Source organism: Protomyctophum parallelum (assembly GCF_964188405.1).
Source record: "Protomyctophum parallelum genome assembly, chromosome: 12".
Taxonomy (NCBI): domain Eukaryota; kingdom Metazoa; phylum Chordata; class Actinopteri; order Myctophiformes; family Myctophidae; genus Protomyctophum; species Protomyctophum parallelum.
Genome location: NC_139712.1, coordinates 19182842 through 19210211, shown reverse-complemented (window position 1 = coordinate 19210211; position 27370 = coordinate 19182842). Strand labels below are relative to the sequence as shown.

The following is a 27370-nucleotide window of genomic DNA, read 5'->3' as shown; positions in this document are numbered from 1 at the left end:
TCTCCTCTCTCTCTCTCTCTCTCCACACAGTGTGCCAAGGACCGACGTCCTCATCTGTCTGTGAGCTATGGGCCTGTTGTGTCCTTGTATAACCGCAGGGATATGTGGTGGGGGGGGGGGGGGGGGGGGGGGCAGAGAGAGAAAGTGAAAGAGCAGAGGCTGATAATAGGTTTTCAATGTAATGAGTCCCGGGATGCAGGGATGGTCTTTTAGAAATGAGTCCCAGGCAGTGTTGTTTTTGGCAGCAAATTTTAGTTTTAGTCGTAGTCTTTTGAAAAGTTTTGATTTAGTTTTAGTCTCATTTTAGTCACCTGGAATGTGTTAGTGTTGGTCTAGTTTTAGTCGACTAAATCTGCAGTTGATTTAGTCAAACAAAATGTGTTTTGTCGGGCCTTGATGCCGTCACTTGCTTAAAATAGCCGATCTACAAGCCCACAACGTGTCGCACTGCGACACGTTGTGAGCTTGTTATATTTTGCTTGTTATATTTTGCAAATTATTTATTTTTTACAAATTGTAGCATTTAACTCCCATGTCATTGTATATGGTTATAATGTGGTTATATTCATGTAGTAGAAAACAGAAAAATAAATGATTATTATAACTAAAGCTATAGCAAAATAAACTAGAATAAAAAAACAGTACAGCAGTGCATCCCGTGGATGCAGAGGTTGTTGTTTTATTGCATCCCTTAACTATAAACTGCGTTTTGGGATGCAACATGCACCCTATTTTAATCTCTGAAAGAACACTATCTGAGTCACGGCAGGTGGATGTTTGGACTATTCTCCCCTGCAGACAACACAACACAGCGGGTGGCCAAGAAGTGACCCAAAATGAGCCCAAATTACTTTTTTTTGCGGTCCGGTTGAAGTAACCCCGAAAAACCCCAACCCCCCCTATCTCAACCAAGCCTCCTCCTCTCTTGCTGGGGAAACTTCCACCCAGAAAGAAATAGCTTTCACCTTCAATCCTCAGACCATTATTTCAAAGATACGAAAACGATTAGATTAGACAGCTATGGCTATGGCAATCTAATCTCTCACCTGGTCTGGCTGGTAAACAGAGCATTGGGATGCATCTGGAGCACCGACTGTCCCACAATGCATCTGGAGCACCGACTGTCCCACAATGCTGTTCACGCTACCAGCAGCGGTGGAAAAACCACTTGCATGTTTTACTTAACCCGTTTTGGGCACCGAGTGCCGCGCTACGAGCTTGTAGGTCTGATATTTTTGAAAAACCCCGTGAAAATGTGGCGCAAATCCCTGGAACAACATATTTTCAGATGGTGGTCGGTGGCCAATTATATATAGGTTCTGGGGGTCCTTGACATGAAATATTGAGAACCACTGATATAGAAACATAGGGTTTTCAGTTTCAGAAAACTTTCATGATTTAGTATTTTACTTACAGTAAGTACACTAAAGTTTAGAGTTACTTTACTTGAAAGTGTATACTTTTTGCTTACTCCACTGCATCTCGGAGGCCTTTGTTTGCGCGTGAAGTGACCCCAGCCAGCGTGAATAATGCGAGAGGCAGCAGCGCGCGGCAGAGACAGACACAGCCACAGATGTTGGAATAAAGTGGGTCAGGTGTCATGAAAGGCCAGCAGACACACAGACACTCACTCTTATGACCAGATTACTCTAATCATCCAATCACACCCAGAGTATGCAGATGGACACACGGCAACAGAGGACAGAACAGAAAAGTGTGGCGCGTGCAAGTGCAGGAAATTATCCTGTCGCACATTTCCATGAAAGCAGCTTTGTTGTAAACTAAAGAGACGGGGGCACGGTGGCACAGTTGGTAGTGCTGTCGCCTCACAGCTAGAAGGTCCTGGGTTCGATTCCCGCTCGGGGCGCTGTGGGTGCTGGCGGCGTGTTTCCTCCTCCGCGTCATCAGTGCCCATACCCGAAGGCGGGGTTGGCGAAAGGGCCTTTCTGTGTGGAGTTTACATGTTCTCCCCGTGTCCCCTAGGGTAGGTACCCTCACAAAAACATGCAGTAATCCTGGTCTCTAAACTGCCTCCCCCTGGCCAGCCGGGACGCCTGATGGAGGGGAAAGGAACTGGTTGGAATAACGTGCTCCTTCCACACGCTACGTCCAACCAGGGAAACTCCCCCCTGTCAGGTGTAAAGGAGCAACTTGGACACTCAAGCATGAAGAGTGGAGAATATAAGTATAAATCAAGTTGAGCAAAGCCACTCTTCTCTGCCCCTCTCTCTAACAGACACAGTTAACGATGGCTTGTTAAGTGCCTGCCAGACAGACAATCAGATGAAATGAAGGCAGGTGTAGAGTAGAGTGTAGACTAGTGAACTGTCATGTTCTCTTTATATCAAGTACTTCATACCAGCCCCTTATGAAACTACTTCTCCCCAAATCCAAATGGATTTCATTTTCCATCCTGAATGGCAGTAATAGCATACAATGAGAACTGAGAAGATCTCCACAAAGGTTAACTCATCAAAACTGATTATAAAACTGTAGCCATCAAAGCATGCACTCAACATATAATTTGGATAAAGGTGCTATATAATTACCAATAACCATTTACAGTGTAAATGGTTATTGGTAATATATAGCACCTTTATCCAAACCCTTTACATAGATAGTGCATTACATTCTCCCAGTCTCACACACACACACACACACACACACACACACACACACACACACACACACACACACACACACACACACACACACACACACACACACCAAGGTTATAATAGTTTTGGTTTTTTCATTATAGTTTAGTTTTAGTTAGTTTTGACATATTTTTTTCTAATTCAGTTAGTTTTAGTTAGTTTTTAGAGCGGGTTTGCTAGTTTTAGTTTAGTTTTTATTTTGTGAAAATGCTTAGTTTTAGTTTAGTTTTAGTTTAGTTTTAGTTTAGTTTTAGTTTAGTTTTAGTTTTTTCGTACTTTGGTTTATTTGTAACGAAGTATATGATTAAAAAAGATCAGAGCAAGTATTGTGTAATAAAAACTCAACAAAAGATACCATTTAAAAGTATATATATTCAGTCTCTGTTGGACAATCAACCATGACATACTTCGCATATTTTCCCATCCTCATCCACAAGGCACTTGCTTGCATCTCCCACACAGTCATATTCGAAGAAATCCCATATTGGGCTGTGGTGGCCACCTGCAAGACCTCAGAAAGGAGGACACTTTTGCGGGGCTCTCTCCCCAGCCCCCCCCCCCCCCCCCCAAACAGACACACACAGTGTTTAGAAAAGCGCTATAAAATTCCAGATATTATTATTATTACTATACTATTGCACGCACCTGATTTTCACCACCATCATCTCCAGCAGTATGTCCACAGAGAACATATATTTGCTAATTCAATTAACCTTTTTAAATGATGGGGTACCACAAAGGTCATTCCTTTTATAATCAATTTATTTTATTTCATGTTTAGATATGTTTTATGTTGAATCTCTTTCTTGTGGGGTTTTTTATACAGTCTTATGGTCATCGATGTGGGACATAGAATGAAGCCAGTAGCCTATGTTCACAGTGCTTTAGCCTCCCTTTCTTTATGATGTCGAGCCATATTGCTCATTAAATGTAGTTTTTCATTTTGCATTTTTGGTTTATTTATCCCTGCATTAACTATACTAAAGTGATTGTGAGAACACACATTCCACAAAAAACAAACAGACCATCCCACTGGCAGTGTTGACAGGTTTTGGAAGAGAAACAAGCAACCATGTCTATGAAAACAAGCCCAAAAGAAGCCTGACTAGGCTTAGTAGGCTATTTTATAAAACAAGGCCAAAGTCGCTTATAATTAAGCGGACATGGCAACGTCTCCTCTCTCTTCTTTGACAGAGGGAGTGTGGCTGGCTCGCTGCGGAGCTGAGCAGCTCTGCGGAGATTTTAATACAGAGACAACGTAAATGACAGTTATGAGTCATAACTGTCATTTACGTTGTCTCTGTATTAAAATCACATAATTGTCCGGTTTTGTGTGATATACAGTGCTTGTGTCATAACTTATGACACAAGCACTGTATATCACACAAAACCGGACAATTATGTGTCCGGCCAGAGGTTGAGTTGGGAGGAGGACAGGTGGTTCTAAAACCGGACTGTCCGGCGTGAAACCGGACGTCTGGCCACTCTTTCTGCCAACTTTTGCCATTTTTGCGAGATGCAAGCAGCAGCATTAAAACTTGAAGCGACCACGGGGCTGCACTGCAGAATGTAAACACGGGTCGTAAAGCGTTGTGACATGCTGCCTTACGGTGCTGAAAAGTGCCGTAAAAACGGCTCGGGAAATAAGGAAAAGAACCGAATTCATTTAAAAGGTTTATATTCTAAATGTCCGTAAGGCATATAAATATTGATAAAAAAACGATAACGAATGCCATTTTGTCTATCATTTCAGTTCGTTTTAGTTAGTTTTGTGAACACACAATACAATTTTAGTTTAGTTATCGTTTTTTAATTTATTTTAGTTTCAGTTTAGTTTCAGTTAACTAAAATGTTTTTTTAATTCTAGTTTTCGTTTTTTCGTTAGTTATAGTTAACTATAATAACCTTGACACACACACACACACACACACACAGATGACATGCAAGGCACCAACCTGCACGTCGGTTCAGCGTCTTGCTCAAGGACACAGGGATCAAACCGGGCTGCTCGACCGGCCACTCTACCGCTGAGCCACCGCCGGCTGTGTGTGCAGTGTATGTATGCACATTCATGTACACGTACAATATGCTCCCAATTAGGGATGTCCCGATACACTTTTTTCATTTCCGATCCGATACCACAAAAATATGTCTTATTTTGAAGTCCACCAACCGGGAATAGTGTTTATACTGTAGCTATCTAGATATATATCTTGTGTTATATTTATAGCTATCTACTGTATCTCGTGTTGTGTTTATAGCAGACTCCTCACTCAAATGTGCGCTTGCAGTTTTGGCAACTCCAACTCCAAAGCAAACTCCACATGTCCCAACATTTTATTACCTGCCATAGTGTCGAGTGTCGACCCCTTACCCCTGTGTCGGATCGCTGGTTAGACTGGCATATTCACCGATACCGATATGACCCCATATGACCAAATAAGGGCCAATCCGATACTTGTCCGATACAGTATCGGGACATCTCTACTCCCAATGTGGGACCCAATTTGATTTGCATTGGGCTATATGGGCCCTCCTTTGATGATTTGTGTTTGTTTTTTTGGGTGGGGTATTATTGCTGATGCTGCTGGATGGTTGTTAATTGAATTGTATTAAATCAGTTGTTCTTTTATTTGCCACTTTACTTGTCTAGCACATTTAAAATGTATGAGTGTATTTATTATTGATTTTCTTTTTTAATGTCTCTGCAAAACAGTGGAAATAAGCTTGTGCGCCTTTTTAGTGACTTATATACCTCTCTGACAGATATACAGTATGTTCATATAACCCATTCTGGGGGGAACCAATTTTGGTGTGAGCATTATGTTACGCTTTAGCTATTGAAAAATAGCAGATCTACAAGCTCATAGCGCGCCACCGAGTGGCGCGCTATGAGCTTAGACCAACACTAACACATTCCAGGTGACTAAAATGAGACTAAAACTAAATCAAAACTTTTCAAAAGACTACGACTAAAACTAAAATTTGCTGCCAAAAACAACACTGCCTGGGACTCATTTCTAAAAGACCATCCCTGCATCCCGGGACTCATTACATTGAAAACCTATTTCCAGCCACTGCTCTTTCACTTTCTCTCTTGTAGGTCTGCTATTTTTTAAGAATCTAAGAACGACTGACATAGAAACATAGATTTTTCGGGATGTAGAAGACATTTTTTTTTAATCTGATCTCAGGTCAGAATGGGCTAGTCTCTCGTCCGTCGTCACTCACTACATCATTTCGTGACACGTCAGCGCTACAGCGCACCTGCAAAGCACCTTGGGATTATTTTCGTTCAACTTCCCATCCATCCGAAATGACTAACCATCCATCAACACCCCCCCACCCCACCCACCCCCCCCCGCCCCCCATCCCAGCGGCCAGCGGCCCACCGCCGTGCACGCCGTCCGCTATGAGCTCATGTGAAACACCCCCCCACCCCACCCCCCTCCCCCCAAGACCGCAAACCTTTCAACATGGGAACTGGAACACGAGATTATATATATATATATATATCCAATACGGCCTCAGCGGCCACCGTAGGCCCCAACTCCTCTTCCTCGCTCGCTAATCGACTGTGATACGTACTGTAGCCTTCATCCATCATGTATATGGATCGTTTGACGGACGCCCACCAACCCCGCCCACCAACCCCCCCCCCCCCCCCACCCCTACACAGATTATCCCCCCCCCCCCCCCACTACAACATGTACTGTATATGCACGCACACACTTCCAACCAACCCCCCAATAGGTGTACGCACACGCACATACATACATAAACTATCCCCTACCACACGCCCGCACTGACATGTACGCACGCACACACACACACACACACACACACACACACACACAATCTCCCACACCACACACACACACACACACACACAATCCACCACACACACACACACACACAGACACACACACACACACACACACACACGTCACACACACACACACAATCCCCCACACCACACACACACACACGCTAAATCAAAGCTGTCTGGGTGATAACAGCAATTATCAGCGTGGTGTCGACTCTGTGATTTGTGTTCCCTTAAATGAATAGCCACTCCCCCCCCCCGCCTTTTCTTCACGCCCAGAAACATCCAATTACTACGACGACTACATACTCTGATTACTGCCATGTCTGTGCTTTCCTTCTGTCTCTGGTACGTCCGTCCCCCCCCCCCCCCCCCCCACGGAATCGCCAGAACGGGAGCTATATTAATCCATTTTGGACTGAGAAATTTTAAAGAATCTTTACAGTTTTCTGAAATACCTATGTTTCTGTATCAGTGGTGCTCAATATTTCATGTCAAAGACCCCCAGAAATGATATGTAATTCACAGTAATTGGCCCCATCTGAAAATATGTTATTCCAGGAACCCCTCAGAAGCAAACATTTGAGTTAGAAATGTTTGCTCTGGAAGAATATATTCAAAGATTTGCGCCACATTTTCACGACTTTAAAAAAATAGCAGATCTACAAGCTTGTAGATCTGCTATTTTTCAATAGCTAAAGTATAACATTACACTTAAAACACCAAAAGGGGATCCCGCCCAGCATGGGTTAAATGCTGGATGGATTCACCAAATAAGACCCTGCCTGTAAACATCCAATTAGCCACAGGAGGTCTGAACATAATTGCAGACGCTCTGAATACGGTCAGGGTTTCGGTCAGGGTTTCATCACCACTTTGCCAGGCTGTCCGAGTGCATAATAGGCTAAAAGGAAAGATGTCTCACACGCGTGGATTCGTGGAAGTATACGTTCATTCGTTGTATTCACAATAACAGTTTATCAGTTCTCGCAGTAAGCCTTTTCCCCTCAGTCGGCAGCAGCCCATATATGGGCTGCCACAATCATGACATTATTAGATTACCATTCACCATGAAATAAAGCATTTAGCGGGTCGTACTCGATGCTGCTCTGTTTGCTGCCCTTATAGGTTATGTACTGTTTATATCTTATCTCAGGTACCAAAAAAATTGAGATATTTTAGAAGAATAATATATACTAAGAACACAAGTCGTATTAAGGGACAATGAACCTAGACGATCCAGCAATGAGCTACAATAACAGATCTTGTAAGACGCTATACGCTTGCAGGACGCTATGCTGCTTCTGGCCCGGCCCATAAAATGTCACAGTCTCCTGTGGAGTGGCCTTTAAATACTCCTCCCGAGGGGCGCCGCCGTGATGTCATACCGCTGACCTCGCCACGTCCTCAAAAATAATATAAAGATTACAATATCGAATCTCTACATTCATCTACTTTGGTGATTATTAGAGGTAAAAGTGAGGAAGGAGACATAGCTGTCTATTGCAAGTAAGTAAAGAAGGAAAACGATGTGCACATCCCAGTTTCAGAATACGCCGCTGGACCCAAAAAAAAAAGAAAAATCACACCCGTGTGAACGGAGTGGTGCAACTCCTCTCTCCCCCCTCCCCCCCCCCCTCTCTCTCCTCTCCTCTCCTCTCTCTCTCTCTCTCATGGCAACAGTCCAGCACTAATACTATCTCTCTCTCTCTGTTTCTGGCACAACAGCGCCCCTACTGGTAGTCAGTCATACTGGTGCTCATGAACACATACATAGGTGAACCAACACATAGGGTGAACCAACACGGTGAACACGGACATTGCTGTTCCTTGGAGTGGTTTCACCACTCAAAAAGTGGAATGTCCGCACATGCACGATATAGTTCTGCTCCCCGTCTTTTTCATATCAACCTAAATACGACAGCGTTTCGCCCCTCCGGGCATCCCATGCATGTGTTCCAAAATAAAACATCTGGAATGAAGCATTCCACACCGATAAACACCAACACACCGCCGCATCTAAAAATAACCTTCGCCACACATCTGTCAGTGTCACCACAGAATGGAAGCCCCTCCAAATCACTCCCCGTATTGATTTAATGGATATCCAAAGAGCCTCTAATGAAAGAGGAAGGGAGGTATATCATTAAATGAGGGTCCTCCATTAGTTGGTTACAGTCTGGCCTCCAGAGAATAATGGAACGGCAGCAGCGCTCAACGGGGAAAAGACCAGAATAATGGAACGGCAGCAGCGGACCAGCGCAGAACAGCATGTGGTGGTGAGAGCCTAGCGGGTGGGTGGGCGGACACAATTGGACCCCTTTCCAGGATGTTGTGCGTGGGCAAAATAGAAAATGCTATAAAATATGTATTTTAAGCACCTCAGGTTCACGGACGCTAACGGAATCTCAAAGTATTTCAGGAGAGGCAGGCGAGTGGGTGTACCGATGTAGCCGTCTGTGTGTGAACGCACGTATGTGTGAATGTGTGTGCACAAAGCACATGCAGCTGAGGCCTCATTTTAGAACAAAAAGCTAACAGATTAATATGGTAAAATGGTAAATGGTGCATTTATATAGCACTTTTATCCAAAGCACTTTACATAGTATTCAGCCATTCACACACACACACACACACACACACACACACACACACTCATACAGTCAGCGATGCGACCATAAAGGCACCAACCTGCTCATCGGGAGCAATTAGGGGTTCGGCGTCTTGCCCAAGGACACGTCAACACTAACTGCAGCTCAACTTACGTGTGCATAAAGCTGTGACATACTAGCGTCATGTCCAGTCCAGGACGTCATGTATTTGTACATGGACGACCGGGTCTTCTGCCACACAGCCCCATGTCTGTGGAACTCTCTCCCTGCTCACCTCAGAGCACCACAGCCCCATGTCTGTGGAACTCTCTCCCTATTCACCTGAGAGCACCACAGCCCCATGTCTGTGGAACTCTCTCCCTGCTCACCTGAGAGCACCACAGCCCCTTGTCTGTGGAACTCTCTCCCTGCTCACCTGAGAGCACCACAGCCCCATGTCTGTGGAACTCTCTCCCTGCTCACCTGAGAGCACCACAGCCCCATGTCTGTGGAACTCTCTCCCTGCTCACCTCAGAGCACCACAGCCCCATGTCTGTGGAACTCTCACCCTGCTCACCTGAGAGCACCACAGCCCCATGTCTGTGGAACTCTCACCCTGCTCACCTGAGAGCACCACAGCCCCATGTCTGTGGAACTCTCTCCCTGCTCACCTGAGAGCACCACAGCCCCATGTCTGTGGAACTCTCTCCCTGCTCACCTGAGAGCACCACAGCCCCATGTCTGTGGAACTCTCACCCTGCTCACCTCAGAGCACCACAGCCCCATGTCTGTGGAACTCTCACCCTGCTCACCTGAGAGCACCACAGCCCCATGTCTGTGGAACTCTCACCCTGCTCACCTGAGAGCACCACAGCCCCATGTCTGTGGAACTCTCTCCCTGCTCACCTGAGAGCACCACAGCCCCATGTCTGTGGAACTCTCTCCCTGCTCACCTGAGAGCACCACAGCCCCATGTCTGTGGAACTCTCTCCCTGCTCACCTGAGAGCACCACAGCCCCATGTCTGTGGAACTCTCACCCTGCTCACCTGAGAGCACCACAGCCCCATGTCTGTGGAACTCTCTCCCTGCTCACCTGAGAGCACCACAGCCCCATGTCTGTGGAACTCTCTCCCTGCTCACCTGAGAGCACCACAGCCCCATGTCTGTGGAACTCTCTCCCTGCTCACCTGAGAGCACCACAGCCCCATGTCTGTGGAACTCTCTCCCTGCTCACCTGAGAGCACCACAGCCCCTTGTCTGTGGAACTCTCACCCTGCTCACCTGAGAGCACCACAGTTTACTGACTCTTTTAAGAATGGACTTAAGACCCACCTTTTTAAGAAAGCTTTTCCCTAAACATGTTTTACTGATTAGGATGTTGCTTGCTTATTATTATTATTGTACATGGAGCTGTGACATACTGAAATCATGTCCATGGGGTGTATTCATGCAGTAGATGAAGCCGCCTCACGCTACAAAAACAAGAGATATAGGCTTCCGACCTTGGACCTTATGGACCACATTGGGTCATCCCTAGCCCCTCTCGGAACCCTCCATAAAGCTTTTCTGAAATTTGGATGTCGCTTTGTGTAGGGTCCCTGTTCATATTTATATTTTCGTATGGGAATTTTGGAACGCGGACATAAATCTGCTCGCTAACATCGTATCTGCGGCGTTTGACGGCCTTTTTTTGTTTGAGTTATTCTGAATTCGTGAACTATAAGTACCTATACATCCCGCTGCGAATATCTCCTGTGGCGCGGAAGCCGTTTGTTTGACCGATTTGGTCGCTTTGATTCTTCTTGTTTATTTACTGTTTATTGTACCGCCTCCCGGTGTGCGGTTGGCTTGTGTCGGCTACGTTCCTGCCTCTGATCTGCTCTGTCATAGCTATAGCGCCACTAGCTAGCCAGATAGGCGGTACAATGAGGTGTCAATAAACAAGGAAGGAAGAGAAGAATCAAAGCGACCAAATCGATCAAACAAAGATTAAAAATACTTAACGGCTTCCGCGCCACAGGAGATATTCGCAGCGGTATGTATAGGTACTTAAAGTTCACAGATTCAGAAGCCCTCAGAGGGAAAGAATCCGTAAAAGAGCGCAGACAGGCCGTATTCACGGTGTTTATGTTTTATTTATGTCCGCGTACCAGGTGGCAGGGTACTGCTGGAACAGGACCCCATGGTCTGGGTCGTCAAAAATGTCAGAAACTTCAGTACCATTGGGTTCTGCTTGGAGGGCTAGGTCATCCCCAGGGCTACAGAACTTGCAGTACATACTTTAGACGTCCATGTACAGTACCAGCTCAGTGGCCTTGGTGGTCTAATTAAGAGTGTCTTCCCTGAGACTGGAAGCTTGGGGTTCAATCCCCGGCCAAGTCCTTTACCCAATGCTTCTCTCTGCTTGGCACTCAACATCAAGGCGTGGGATTATAGAGTTAAGTCCCTGCGACATGCTAGCGTCATGTATGTCCAGGGGGTGTGTTTGTACATCAAGCTGCCTCACACTAAGGAAAACCAGAGATATAGGCGTCCGACCTTATGAGCCACATGGCTCCAGAATTCCCAAGGCTACTTACTGACAAGAACAATCAATATCATAAAGATAAGAAGAGACACACACACACACACACAGTAGTGTATACTGTACACACGTCCATGCACACATACATGCCTTTGTGTGCACACGTGCAAACACACACACACACACACCACACTCACCACCAGTATCAGCTCACCCAACAAGGCAGTACGCAGGACGGAGTGACACCGTCCGTCCGTGAGTGAATATCAGCAACTCTCAGATAGGAAACGTTACAAAGAACATGCAACATGAAAGCTAAACGTGATGTGAAAAAACCCCACAGGCTTGTGTCAGCCTCGCCAGCTAGCGGGACACATTTGACAGAAGTTCTTGGCTTCTTCCTACAACACACCCCTCCATCCATCTCCTCCTGCCTCTCTCCAATATAGCCCTGCTTCACACGTTGCTGTGTGATGGACGGTGTCACGTAGTATAGTAGCGGCCGCGTTGTGAGCTTGAAGATCAGCTATTTTCGCTGCACGACATATACTGTATACCCGAGCGTACTGTACCCCCCCCCCCCCCCCCCTTCCGCCCGAAGATATAAAGACACTGCTGTTAGGGAAGGTCACCACTGACAACTTTGACAAGTCATCAATCAATCAATCACGTCAAAGGCCCCTCAGAGAGAGAGAGAGAGAGAGAGAGAGAGAGAGAGAGAGAGAGAGAGAGAGAGAGATACGATACAGAGAGGTATCTCAGAGGGAATAATGAGGAAATATTATGTACAGTAACTCGGCTACCCTGTTTCATCAATTCAACACTATTGCTGTCCATATCCTACCTGCAGACTGTCAGTACGCTATTGGAAATTAGGTATTTTATTCACGAAATAATTTGTCAGGCCAGATATTATTGCCGTCGGGCCAGTTCTAGCCCGCGGGCCGCCTGTTGCCTACCACTGTTTTAAGTAATTGTGTGTGTGCGTGCCTGTGGCGTGCCTGTGTGCGTGCGTGTGTGCGTGCGTGTGCATACAGTAAAATGGCACACCACTCATTTGTTAGTTCCTGACAGTCCGTCTACTTTTGAAAAAGACAGCATCAAATGAACGATGCCAAACACTGACAGCGAAGGCGATAACACACGCACGCACGCACACACATATACATACACACACACAAACAAGCCGTACGCAGCCCTGCGAAATAAACTGAGAGTGGGAGTTAGCTAATCTAATCACAAACACATTCTCACCACACAATTAACACCAGACAGACAGTATATACCGCACAGTAAATGTCCCAGGAAGACGTACTCCAATGTGTTAGTTAAAAGTAGCCGCACCACAACAGCTCAGTCCTGGGGGATTTATTCTGAACACAACGACAGACGAAACAATCCGACATCAAACTGGTGAACATAAATGAAAATAAAGCGTTACTTAATACTGGCAGACAAATAAAATGTAACACAAAATATATCACAAACACACCTCCTCATTGGCTTCTGCACATAGTGTCGAGGTGTCCTTGAGCAAGACTCTGAACCCCTAATTGCTCCCGATGTGCTGGTTGGTGCCTTGCATGCTTTCCTCCACCATCGGTGTGTGAATGTAATGCACAATCTATGTACAGCGCCTTGGATGAAGGCGCTATATAAATGCACCATTTACCACAGGGAATAAGATCAACGAGCTCAGAAAACTGCTCTTCAGTCAGGACAACTCATGAATGGATAAAATATTTTATATTTATATTCAAAGAAATACTGAATATAAAAATATAAAATGAACACAGGACATTTAAGTGCGGTATGTCGATGAATTGGATCAGCTTTTAGGAAATGTTGTGATATATTTACTCAATTACTTATAATGAAAATAATTAGGTGATAACACGATGAGACGTTAATTTAGATCCCGCCTAGAGACACACCATTCTTCCAGCATGATAAGAGTCTCCAGACAAATACCAGTGTTGCCAGGTTTTGTGACAGAAATAAACGACCATGTCTATGAAAACAAGAAGCCACTCCACAAATGAGAAAATGTACATATAATATTCATCAGCTATTTGAAAATCTACAAGCTCAAGCTTTTTTATGTATTAAAAAAAACATAATCGGGTATGGCACTTTGTTCCCAGATGGGAGTCCATGTGGAGTCATTGAATAGATATTAATTTTGGCAATAGAGGGTATGCACGTGACATCATCATCAAACCCGGAAGTTATGCAGGAATGCCTACTGAGTTCTGGCCTTGACAACCCAATCCAAACAGAAAAGTCCTATCTGATTGCATTAAACAATGTTAAACTCACTTTGCATGTTGCTTTGCCACTCGATGTGCCATTCACTTTAAGCATGCGCATACCCTCTATACAATGTCATTAAAATGACATTAAAATGTGTGACAATCACTGGTTTAAACAACATTTAGGAAACGATGACCAAAAAAGCAACTACATTTTAGGGGGGAAAAAAACAAAAAACACCAATATTTAGCATAATTTTATGTGGCGCGCCCATACTCTTCACTGAAAGGAGGAGGCGTGAAGGCTGTGAGTGACGTGACCAAAAAGCCAGCTTCCTCCAAGCCCAAATCACACTCCCCTCACAATGGGACTATCTGTTTGATCAAAACAATGTGGTGTAGGTGTGAAGACTGAGCTTGGTAGATAATAGCCGCAATTTGCAACACTAGATCATCCATCTATGAATGCACCAAGTGTCTGTCTGTGACCCCCTTTCCACCGGTTGGTTCCCAATGGGAACCGGTTCAGTTCTTTTCCACCGGTTGGCTCCCAATGGGAACCGGTTCAGTTATTTTAGGTTCTTAGTCCATGAGCCAGAGCTCCAAAATTGGTGGGAAAAACTAGACCTACACTATATTACACTGTTTATAGGATCAATACAAGTAAATTAATACATGATAACCATTCCACAGTAGTAACTTTTGATATTTTCTATTCTTTTGCATATTTTCCTACATAATGCCTCATTTTCATATTTAAAAATGTAAATTTGTAATACAATAAATAAATCATTGTCTTCGTGCAAGTAATCAATTGGGGAACTTCATCCTGGGCGATGGGGGTGTTACTGTTAACTTAAGGTCCTGTAAGTATACACAATAATACTCTACTTATTGAAAAATGTCCCCCTAGGTAAGTCCGAGTCGTATTTGCGTAGCACTGCAGGATTTAAGGTGATTTATAGCACTGAGAAACACAAACATTGTGGGGAAAACCACATAAGCGTCGACAGCAGCTTAATCAAACATATAAAAGCAAACAGGCACACTTTGTAGTTTACTGCAGCCTTCGTGGTCAAGGCTCAACACTATTAACATCGGTTGGTGGGGTGGGGAGAGAGAGAGAGAGAGAGAGAGAGTGTTTGTGTGTGTGTGTGTGTGTGTGTGCGTGCATGCATCCTGCGTGCGTGCGTGTAAGGTTGGGCAATTATATGACTTCAAATCAACATCACGATCATTTAAAACTATTACTTCAATTACGATTAAAGAAGAATTATTTAAAAAAAATATATAGTGCCTTGCTCAAGGGCACAGCGGAGTGATGACAATCACTTCCCCACGCAGATTTTTCCTGCCCGTCCGGGGAATCGAACCGGCTAATGAATATTTCAAAACTAATACATGCTCTGCACATGATAGCCATAGACTAGGGTATGCACGTGACATCATCATCAAACCCGGAAGTTATGCAGGAATACTACTGAGTGGCAAAAAACTACTTTCAGGCCTTCAGCCCATGCATCCAAAAAACAAAGTCATATCTGATTGCATTAAACAACATTAAACAATGTTAAACTCACTTTGCATGTTGCTTTGCCACTCGATGTGCCATTCACTCTAAGCATGCGCATACCCTCTCTATACCAACAATGTCACAGTTCACACGCTTCTGACTGTGTAACTTGAAGTTAACAATACCCTACAACTGTAATACACAAATCTACATGAGCTAAGCTAGGCCGATGTGTCTCCTGAGCGCCTGGCTCTTATCTCTCTCGTTTGAGCGGCTCCCTCTGTGTTTGTTACTTCCTGTTTTTGTTTGCTTTCTGGTTGTTCTAAGATCTCTGACCACTTCCCCTTTCATCTCACAGACTGTTGACTGAAGTTAGACACACACACACACACACACACACACACACACACACACACACACACACTAGGTCGGCTGGGAAATGCACGTTGTGCGTTCAACTCTACAGGCACATCTATGGTCGCCAACTATACGGCACCTGAAATTCAAATCAGGGACGCCTAGTGGGCAGGCGAAAAATAAGAGACACCCAGAAAAAGATAAAATCTCTATGTATGTACAGTTTCCGTGTTCGATATTAACCCCTTGGACTCTGGGGGGGGGGGGGGGGGGGGGGGGGGGGACATTAGCCATGCAAAAATGGTCTGAGGTTGAGAACCACTATCATAAAGGGTAACGAAGAGAGAAAGAAATTAGGGAATAAAAAAATAACAACCATGAAATGCAGAATAGAGAGAACTAAAGGTCAGCCTGAGAATGTCAACTTCAGAAGCCTCTATGCTTCTCTGGGCATAGAAAGGCGGAACAAACTATAGCGTTGGACCCCACTCCCCACCCTCCCCCCCCTCCCACTCCTCTCCTCCTCCCATCCCCTCCCCGCAGTAGAACGCAGCGGAGAACACTGACATCACCAAAGTTGGAGCGACTTTATTGGTTTACCAGCGATCGGCGCGCGAGCGGGGGGGGGGGTGCTGTCAGCAGTGTCGGGGTCACTCGCTGATCAGCCTGTCATGTTCTTTTTATTCATGTTGTAGCACAGATGATCATGGTCAAAAGAAAATCATGCATTAGATATAGTTTCTTGTACTAGGAAGGGTCGGGGAAGGGTTGGGGTGGTTTAGTTAGGAAATGTATTTATTTATTTATAGGTTGCATTTTACAACTGTATGTAAATGAAATGTTAAAAGTAAATAAAAGATAATAATTCAAAGCCTGAGTCGGGGCCCACTGACATCTAGTTACGTGTCTGCTGTGTACAGTATGTGTCCAACAACACAGACAGGCACACAGCCATGCAAAATAACACTGAGGTGACAAAAGCTTTCCATCATTATAGCAACGGTTGCTAAACTATTTGGATTTGGTTTGATTTGATTGGACAATCGCTTTTGGGGGGTGGGGGGTTTAGCAAATTAAGGGTTAATTATCCATCTGACCCCTGGTCAGAAAGCACACAGGCAGCCACGTGGAAATGGAACGTGGAAAAAAGCCCACATGCAAATGAGGCGGACGAGAGGAGAAGCTGGAAGTGTATCTGTTGCCGTCTTGGGAGACGGAGGGGAAATTAATGAAGGAGATGGCAGAGGTGATTTTTCATCTCTATCTCTTTCTCTCTTTTGTTTTAACCTATTCTGGGCGGGAACCCCTTATGGTGTTTTAAAGCATTACGTTATACTTTAGCTATTGAAAAATAGCAGATCTACAAGCTCATAGTGCGGCACCAAGTGCCGCGCTATGAGCTTGTAAGTCTCCTATTTTAAAAAAATCATGAAAATGTGCCTCAAATCATTGAATAAATATTCTTTCAGAGCAAACGTTTTTATTAACTCAAATCTTTGCTTCTGGGGGGGTCCCTTGAACAACATATTTTCAGATGGGGTTCGGTGGCCAATTACATATCGTTTTTGGTGTCCTTGAAATGAAATATTGAGCACCACTGATACAGAAACAAAGGTAAGAAAACTGTCATGATTTAGAAGACATTCTTACAAATTTCGACGTCAGGCATAAATGGGTTAAGGGAGGACAGTGATAGAAGAATGTGGGGGGAAATTATGTATGGAGGACAAACTGTACGAGAAGTGTTTCTCTGGGAATCCCTTTGGGAGAGAGTGTGTTTTTAACCACACGGCTCCTCAGAAACGTGCCGTCTATAAGGCGCGATTTATACTCCTATTTTAGAGCCGAATAAAAGTCGGTTCGGCTCTGTAGAGCCTACAATGTGACGTCATTTGAGGTTTGGGGGGGCGGGTGCCGTCCTAAAGTCGGCTGTCCGGTGCTACTGAAAATTTCTGACGAGCCGAAATCATTTCGGCACTACAGCGCCGAAACAGCGGTAAAATAGGAGTATGAATCGGCCCTATATGGCCGGGCCTCCAGTCTCCACTGCAGCCATGGGGGGGCGTCCGTCAGCGTCGCGTCACCGTTAGCCTCGGAGACCGTCAACGCAGGGAATGTTTCCATTTTAATCAATGAAGGGTGCTCCACTATTAAATATGATTGGATTTCATGGCGTATCCAACATGATCAACACTTGTTTTTCGAGGCGACCGCGGTGCTCTGCGCTGGGCAGACGGCCAAACGCAACACTGATGGAATACTTTCATTACCGTAAGCGACGGAACACCTCGCTTTGTTGTTGCTTTTGGGTCAATGTATTAATTTATAGCCGTGTAATAAGCGGGGCTAATAAGCGGGTCATTATCGAGAAATAAAATCCCTTCAGGATGATGATAAAAAATCCTTTAATTAATTAAACACCTCGACTAGGTCTCGTGTTTAATCATCCTGTCAGGGTTTTATTTCTCGATAATGTGTTTTGTGATTTTCTGATGTTGTCTACATCATTTACAAGGTGTCACTATAGATGTCCCAAACATCCTAGCATATTTTCTTTTTTTATGTAAGAAGCAGTAACCTGGCCGTGGCCGTGGCTCAGCGGTCCAGGCACCTCGGCTGGTAATCCAGTCTGGCAGTGTGCCGCGGGTTCGACTCCCGATCCCGACGGCCTTTACTGAATGTCACTCCCCCATCTCTCTCCCCATCTCCTGTCAGCCTATATACTGTCTATCCCTCCATAAAAAGAATATATAAAATAAAAAGGCGAAAGCCACAAAAAAATCATTTAAAAAAAGAAGCAGTAAGTTACCTTCTTCTTCTATTGGGGTTTCCAGCAGTGTTGACGCTGCTGCGTATTACTGCCCTCCACAGGTCAGGGTGATATTACGCCTGGTGTTCCATGTCCTTCTTATTACAGAGGTCTGTATTGTGGAGAAAAGCCAGAAGGCTCGTCTCGTCTCTCCACAGCTTGATGCTCCTTTCCCCCCCGACCGAACAGAGTCTGATACTCCAAAGTGGAAATCCCCACATTGTCCAGTTCCTCTCATAACTGCGCTCTTTACTGCCCTGTATTTTTATAGAATGTGAACAACAGTCTCTGCGGCTGCGTGCGCGCGCAGGTGTGTGTGTGTGTGTGTGTGTGTGTGTGGTGTCATGGGGGGGGGGGGGGGGGGAGGCTGTAAGCTGCCAGAACAAGTTAGTCTCCAAACGTGCACGTCTCAGCCATTCACCTGCCTGTCCTCTGGCTATTTACACACTGCATCAGCATACATACACTGGGTATAATAGAATAATAGAGCACACGTTTTTTTCTATGGGAATAACAATAATATGAGACAGTCGTCTCATATGAAAGCATTGAGGTCCATACGAGTCAAATCGGTGGGATGATTGGGATTATGAGTTCACTTTTGGAACACAGTTCTTATTTGACACGATATATGGCCAGACTTTGGTGCTCTATACTTCAAGGTATGACTAATATGAAATATTGTGAACATCATAGGTGACTTCCCCCCGGAAGGGCAAACGGCTTTGACCGCAGGTACGTCAGCACTTTGAAATGGTGTGGAGCGAAATGTTTGTCTGTTTCAGTCTGAAGTATCCATTCATCATATCTGTCTAATTATGGTTTATTTTTAATATCACGCCGATCTGATGCTGTACACAACTCTTTGCATGGTGAAATAAATACGTTAAAAGCATGAAGAGCTGCCTGTGTGGCGTTATTGGGGCTGCCTGACACACAGCGAATAAACAGTACGGCGTCAGAATGGCGCGTCAGTCAGGTCCAGCTACGGGATCAATTCCTTGAGAGATCTGAGGCTCTCACAATAAGCACTGCGTTTGTTGTTTTATCTCGTCCTATCTGTTCCTTCCAGACAGTGAGTGGATCTATCAGCTCATTGAAATAAGATATAGCCTGACGGGAAATGCTCCATTTAACACCAAACATCAAACGATTCATTTATCCAAGTGAATGAATCATCTTTAATGTCAACTTATCTTTTTTCAGGCACACAGGTGTCAACATTTGCACATGAAAAGGCCAATGGCAGCAAACCTGTGCTTTTCTTTATGCCTCCATCCTTTCACATGAAACATCCAACAGCTGCGAGAGAAAGATGGAGAGAAGAAGTAAAGAGAAGCGCCTCTCTCTTCATCTGAAGACTAGAAGACGACTCAAAGTCTCTGATGCTGCTTTCCCAGACCAGACGCCAGACAGCACATTTACAACCACTGAAGCCGCATTTATACTTTATATCATACAGATTAAGCATTAGTTTAGTTCTCCCAAAAGGTATGTGTCCTGTGTGCATCTGTGTGTGTGGTGGAAAGTAATTAAGTGCAAATTACTACGTTCTCAGTACTGTTCTCAGTCCAGCCCTGGTGTGAGCAGCCAGAACAAGTCAGTCTCCAAACGTGCATTCAGTCTCAGCCAATCACCTGCCTTTCCCCTGGCTGTGGACACAGTGCATCTTCTGTACTGTACAGTGTATAGTCTCAGCCAATCACCTGCCTTTCCCCTGGCTGTGGACACAGTGCATCAGCATACAGTGTAAGTCTCAGCCAATCACCTGCCTTTCCCCTGGGTGTGGACACAGTGCGTCAGCATACAGTGTAGTCTCAGCCAATCACCTGCCTTTCCCCTGGCTGTGGACACAGTGCATCAGCATACAGTGTAAGTCTCAGCCAATCACCTGCCTTTCCCCTGGCTGTGGACACAGTGCATCATCATATAGTGTATAGTCTCAGCCAATCACCTGCCTTTCCCCTGGCTGTGGACACAGTGTATAGTCTCAGCCAATCACCTGCCTTTCCCCTGGCTATGGACACAGTGTATAGTCTCAGCCAATCACCTGCCTTTCCCCTGGCTGTGGACACAGTGTATAGTCTCAGCCAATCACCTGCCTTTCCCCTGGCTGTGGACACAGTGTATAGTCTCAGCCAATCACCTGCCTTTCCCCTGGCTGTGGACACAGTGCATCAGCATACAGTGTATAGTCTCAGCCAATCACCTGTCTGTGTGTACACAGCATATTGTGCACATGTTGCCTGGGTATAAGACAGGAGCAAACAAACATTGATTGGTATAGGTGGTGGTTAGTGAGACATGTTACCCTGGGATTAGCCACTTAAAGCTCTGTCTGTCACTCGGGCCAAAACCTTGTATCTCCAAATTCAAACTATTATTATTATTTTCGTAAATTAACGATTTGATCATATACTTGCAGGTAGAGTAGAGTTTATTTATTTTGGTCATTAAAACAAATCAATACAGTGCCTGCTTTTTTTCTTTTGCAAAAGAAACATTGACCAAAAAGGTGTAGGCTGAAGCCTAAGCTTATTATAGTGCCTACCCTTCTAACAAATAAATGGCTTTCATAGGTAAAATAATACAACAAAGCAAACAGAAGGGGGAAAAAAACAAGAAAAAAAACAAAAACAAACAAACATAACATAAAACAAAAACAAAGACAGACAGGACAATACAGTTAACAGGAACAAGACAAAAAAAGGTGGTCTACCAACTCTTCAATTGAGTACATTTAGACCATATAATAGTGTCAGGTAGGTCACCTACTGGTTGATGTTGACAATAAAGTAAATTCTATAGAGACATGGTGTGAGCTTGTAGATTGTCTAATTGAACAATTCAAAAATATGTTTCAAAATAGTAATAAAAAGGCAAAGAAGTTTAGGGATAAGGCATAAGGCACTGACGGAAATAGGGCCCAATGCACCGAATTGGAAGTCACATAGTGAATGTCTGTGTTAGTTTAACTCAGAGAAAATGGCCCCAAGGTATTTTCTGTTTTAAATAGTCAAAAATGTATCCTATGCCTGGTTTAATTAAATAAATGTTATTGCGGTTGCATTAATGGTCTTTGTACCTTGTTATATCCACTCATTAATGCAAAATAGGCCATTTTACCGTTTATGTGATAAATATGACCAGACTAATTACTGAGACTCTACAGAGATACATTTAATGAGCCACAGGAGAGGGGCGTGTCTGATCAAATGAACATCTAAATATCTAAATATTGAATCAATCAAGCTGCTTAAGTTAAAACATGTCTGGGGTGCACACAAAAAGGCCAGGTAGGCATGAAAATGACACAAGACGTGTTTCATTCAAAGATAGCAAAAAAAAATAAAAAATAAAAGATCTACAAGCTCACAACGCGATCCGATGCATTGAGCTTGATTGGCTTTTTAATTTCTGTCAATTATGAAAGATTTTGCCTAATGACATGCTCAAAATAGGGACACCAAGATATTGATCTGATACAGTCGGGATGGCCATTTGGAGAAATGTTATTAATCAGTAACCGTTAGGCCTTACCGATCTAATCGTTAAGGAGGCAATAAATAAATAAGATGTTACAGGTATGGTGTGTGTGATATGAAATTTGAGTGTATCATAATCACAGAAGTCCTTAAATAAATCCATATTCCATCATATTCAAGGGCTTTTGGAGAGAAATTAGACTTTCAGGGGAGGTGTGTGTGTGTGTCTGTTAACGCATCATTAACCAGCATCATTAACCAGCATCATTAACCAGCATCATTAACCATTACCTGTTAACTGTTAGCCATATCACCTCTGCTTAGTATACATGCAAATGTTTGGGCTGTAACAGATCTAGCACTGACAACAATGTCCTTACAGAGTACATCACCAGACAGTGGCCTTGTGGTTAGAGTGTCCACACTGAAACTGGGAGGTCGGGGTTCGATCCCCGGCCGGGTCATACCAAAGACTGTAAAAATGGGACCCAATGGCTCCCTGCTTGGCACTCAGCATGAAGGGTTGGATTGGGGGGGCAAATCTATACTAATCAAATGATTCCCGAGCGCGGCACGGCTACAGCTCACCGCTCCAAGAGATGGGTCAAATGCGGAGAACAAATGTCACTGCGGTAACGTGTGTGTGTGTGTGTGTGTGTGTGTGTGTGTGTGTGTGTGTGTGTGTGTGTGTGTGTGTGTGTGACTTCGTACGACTTTGACTTTGATCAAACAACGCTTACCTCATCACTTTCAGATTACAAACTTGTGAAATATTCTGTTTTCAAGGGAAATGTGAACAGTAAACACCCATTTCAAACAAAGGGAGAACATGGAAGCTATTCCTCGCTGAATGATACATCTAACTAGGTTACATGTAAACAGAATCCTGAGTTTCAACAAGATTGCAGGGGGGAAAAACCTATTTGGCCCTTCTGGGGATTTCAAAATGCAGCAACAGGATGTAAACACAAAAGACAAAAACTAAAATAGAATGGAGGTCAGAGGAATCCATCTCAAAGTCAACATGTGCTTTAGATAAAGCAATGACACACGTACGTACGGGAGAACTTGCACTCTGTGCAGAGTGGAGGCACACTATACTACACACAGGGGACCACTTTGGTGCTGCCGGGCAGAAAGCTTCTAACTCCTGTCCATATATACATGCTGTTATGTTTTAAAAAGTCCATGTTCTCCCTGCTTCGTCACAGGCGCGTAGCGTGGATTAAAGCAGGGGTTCTCAACCTAGTGGGTCGCGATCCCTCGGGTCCCCGCTGTTACCAGACAGCCATGTGCGCTCAGAATACCACATACAAGCTTATACATCTCGGACAGCAGAGGCGTTTACATTTTGGCAGCTCAGCCATGTTCGCTTAGCTCTCCGACTTGAACGAACGCAGTGTGTGTGAGAGAGAGAGAGAGACCTTTATGGTAGACTACCTGGCCCCCAGGCCCAGCTCCTCTTCTACAGCAAACTGGAGAGCAAATCAATCTCACAGGAGACATTCCATTCACTGCACTCCTACGAGGACCCTTCTCTAAAATAAATCCTGACCTAAACACGTACTATACATGTATACAAAAGCAATAGACTGTGAACTTTTTTTTCATAGAAGCACATTCACGCAAGCACGCACGCACCTGTGTGTGTGTGTATGTGTGTGTGTGTGTGTGAGAAATTGAGAATGCGTGCGTGTATGTGTGAGTGCGTGTGTGTATGTTTCTGTTGGTACATGCGTGTAAAATATGAACAAAACGGTTGGCTGGACAAATTGATGTGTCCAGTCATCTCCCTTTGACTCCTATAGTCACTATATGGCAGCGACAAAACATTCACTGTCAGCTCCATGTCACAACAACGGAGCTACAGCCTCTTCATACAACACTATTTTCACATCACCGCAGACTATATATATATATATATATATATAAATAGGGCTGGGCAATTTACCAAAACTGTATCTAACAGTAACATAATGTGACGCATCAAGCCTGTAGATCTGTTATTTTCCAAATATCTATACTATTGCACATTTGAAAACTTGAAATGGGACAACACTTTTTAGTACTTTTACTCAAGAAAAATCCCCCCCCCCCTCATTAGCAGGCAACAGTGCAGCACTATCCCTCTCTCTGTTTCTGGCACAACAGCGCCCCTACTGGTACTCAGTATATATATACTGGTGCTCATTAACCAACACATAGGTGAACCAACACATTGTTGTTCCTTGGAGTGGTTGCACCACTCAAAAAGTTGAATTCCAGACTTGTGCTTAAGTTGTAACAGAGGATTTCTAGATAGAAAGATACTTTTACTGTAGTTACTATACAGTAAAGTACCTTGTCCGCCACTGAATACAGCTGGTGTTAAATACTGACCTTCTGGGGTTTATGGAGTGAGGGCGATGTGGAGGAGGAGGGGGCTGCGTTATGAGGTGGGGGGTGTGGAGGAGGAGGGGGCTGCGTTATGGGGTGGTGGGGTGTGGAGGAGGGGGCTGCGTGGGGACTGGAGTGGAGCAGTAGTAATTTACAGGTCGTAATAAAATGGCTTCAACCACATTGGGGACCTGCATCATTCAGAATGCATTGATGTGTTTGACGTGACACGTGAGGCACGTTATAAAGCACACAACACAGCATGTACGATGGAGACATATTGTCACTGTAAGGGTTGTCAATAATAATGATATAGTGTATGGATTGAATAAGAAAAATAAATAAAACCACAATATAGTCTGCTGACTCTACTTCTATTGCTGCTACACCCCCCCACACACACACACGCGCGCGCACACACACACACGATGTTCATGATTTCTTTCTTCTTTTGTATAGATGTGTATGTCTTTAAATGCTGATGAATTGAAAATAGAGGACCCTGATGTGAAAAAGTCCTATACCAACCCGGCAGCCTCGTGACGTCACTGACAGGGAAACGTATATATACACGGAATCAGTGTATATATGCACGCATTTGCCAATCCGTGGTATGGGTGAGACCGGGTTGCCTATACAGTGCCATTTCTGGTTTTATCCTCTTTAATAGCAGAATCTGTATTTACCTGTACTTTGAACTGTACACAATACATTCTTTGATTGATTGATTGATTGATTGAAGGAACAGTTTGGGAGAATTACAGTAGCCTATACATTTCATTAAGCACAACTCAATACAAGACAGTGTAAATTTATTTGTGTAACCTATAGTGTAGCCTATAATAGGGTACAAACCAAAGCCAATTTGTATCAGGCTACTCTGGGAGTTATTATAGTCTACTCTACATCAACACAGAGGATTTTACTGGGTGAAGATGCCACGGCTATTATTACAACAAAGGCAGTGAACATTGCTTTATGATTGGATAGCCTGTACTACTACAACTGCACGCGCGCTTCACACTGAGGACAAAAGGATGCTGATTCCACCTCTAGTACAGTATTATTTGTGGCACACACACACACACACACAGCCAGCCCTCCAGATAACTTTCTGTAGTTAGTTCCCCTAAAGCCTGGTGGTGAGGCGAGGTTAAGTTTCCCCCGTAATGAGTAATGATGAACAAACAACGCACCACAACTAACTAACACGCCTTCGCCGAGACATACATAATAAACAAAGACATACATAGTTAAATATATAAAAGATAATGAACCCCCCGCCCGAGTCCTCACCTTAATTCTTCTTCCGCTGGCACGAAAACGGCGACGACAATCCCCCGCCGACCACCGTGCGATTATCGTTATTCTAAAAGAGGTTTGTCCTCCTCCTCCAGTCCTCACTCAGTTCAGTTGTTGTGGACTCCTCTTTGTTTTGCAGGGCGGCGTGGCTCCTCCGTTCTGTTCCGAGTCTGACTACTCGGTGTGTTTGTTTGCTTTCCTCCTCCCACCACTCTGACGGCAAGAAAACCTCTCTGTCCGTCTCAGGCTGGCTGGCTGCAGGCAGCCGTTCAAAGGAGGGGAGACAGACCCAGCTCTCCCTCTCTCTCTCTCTCTCTCTCTCTCTCTCTCTCTCTCTCCTGCCAGAGAGAACAGAACAGCCGCTGGGCGTCCTGGATGTATCCTTGAACTGGTGGTGATGAGGGAGTATAATATGCACTGTATCTAACATGCAGTACAGTAGCAGTATATTATGGTCTCTACTCTGCGCGTACTGCACTGCTGTAGAACGGCGCGGGAGTCTCTCTACCTCTCGGCCTCTCCCCTGAGCTCCTTCACTCTTGTGTGTAGCGGCTACAACTGTACTAGCCTAATATTTTGGTCACAGTCTCTCTCTCTCTCTCTCTCTCTCTCCCCCTCCCTGTCTCTCTCTCCCTGTCTCTCCATGCCCCCCCCCCCCCACCCCACAGTGCCCCCACACACACACACACACACACCCTTCACTATTCAACATATCTCACTAAATTACTGATCATTCAAAAAGGTTTCTGAGAATGATTTCACGTTCAAATATATGAGCCATCTGCCCCACTCTTTATTAAATATTCACTATTACCCATTGACAAAGTAAACGTTTTTCAGATGTTTATTTAAGGTTTATTTAATGTTTAAACTTAAAAAATGCAAACAGGACATTCCCTCTTCTTTGATTTTGAATTACCCTATTGTCACACTTCCAAACATCAATCATTCATCACATTTAGAGGTCCCTATAGATGCTTCACTTAAATCCTCATTATCCTTGCCGATATTCAAGAAACATCTAAAGAAAAATCCTATTTCTTCCTCTCTGTAGATTACATGATTTAATTTGATGTGTTATATTTTATTTTGTGTGTTTGTTGTTGTATTGTTTATTCCCCTTGTTGTGCAGTCTCTGTGTTTTTATTTCTTTACTGCACAGCGGCTCCCTTTGCCAACTTGTAGTCTTTTGTATTGTTCTTAATGAACTTTTAATCTGCTTAATCAATGACCTCTTCCATACAGGAAAGGATTCCAAATAAGCCAGCTGCCTTCTTCCTTTCCTTGCATTGTATTTTTGTTCTTTGATATGTACAGTATTGTCTATTTTTTGAGTGGTGCAACCACTCCCTTACGGAGCTATGTGTGTGGGTGGGTGGGTGCGTCTGAGCACGAAAACAGCATGGTTGTTTTTCACCACCTGTGCACAACCTAACACACACACAAACACACACACACATATTAACTGTATACAGTAACAGTACAGTACACTGAGTACAGTAGAGGGTACAGTACACGGTAACTGTCATTCCTCAACCGTTTCGGTTTCATTCGCGGGATCATTCACTACTAGTAGTAGGTATAGGGCCGCCTCCATTTGCATTTGTGGTGGTATTTGAAAGCAGACGCCTGTGAGAGACCGAAGCCTCAACAAAGCAAAGCAAAGTTACTATGTTT

At 44.3% G+C, this 27370-nt stretch overlaps 1 long non-coding RNA gene across 1 annotated transcript in view; it reads right to left on the bottom strand.

Moving 5' to 3' along the window:
- The window catches only part of LOC310867721, a 58294-nt gene extending 32536 nt beyond the window's left edge, over positions 1 to 25758 (bottom strand). Inside the window, exon 1 of the long non-coding RNA XR_014570020.1 lies at positions 25688 to 25758. This is a non-coding gene — a long non-coding RNA (uncharacterized lncRNA). The remainder of the gene's footprint in view (positions 1 to 25687) is intronic.
- Positions 25759 to 27370: the final 1612 nt, after the last annotated feature.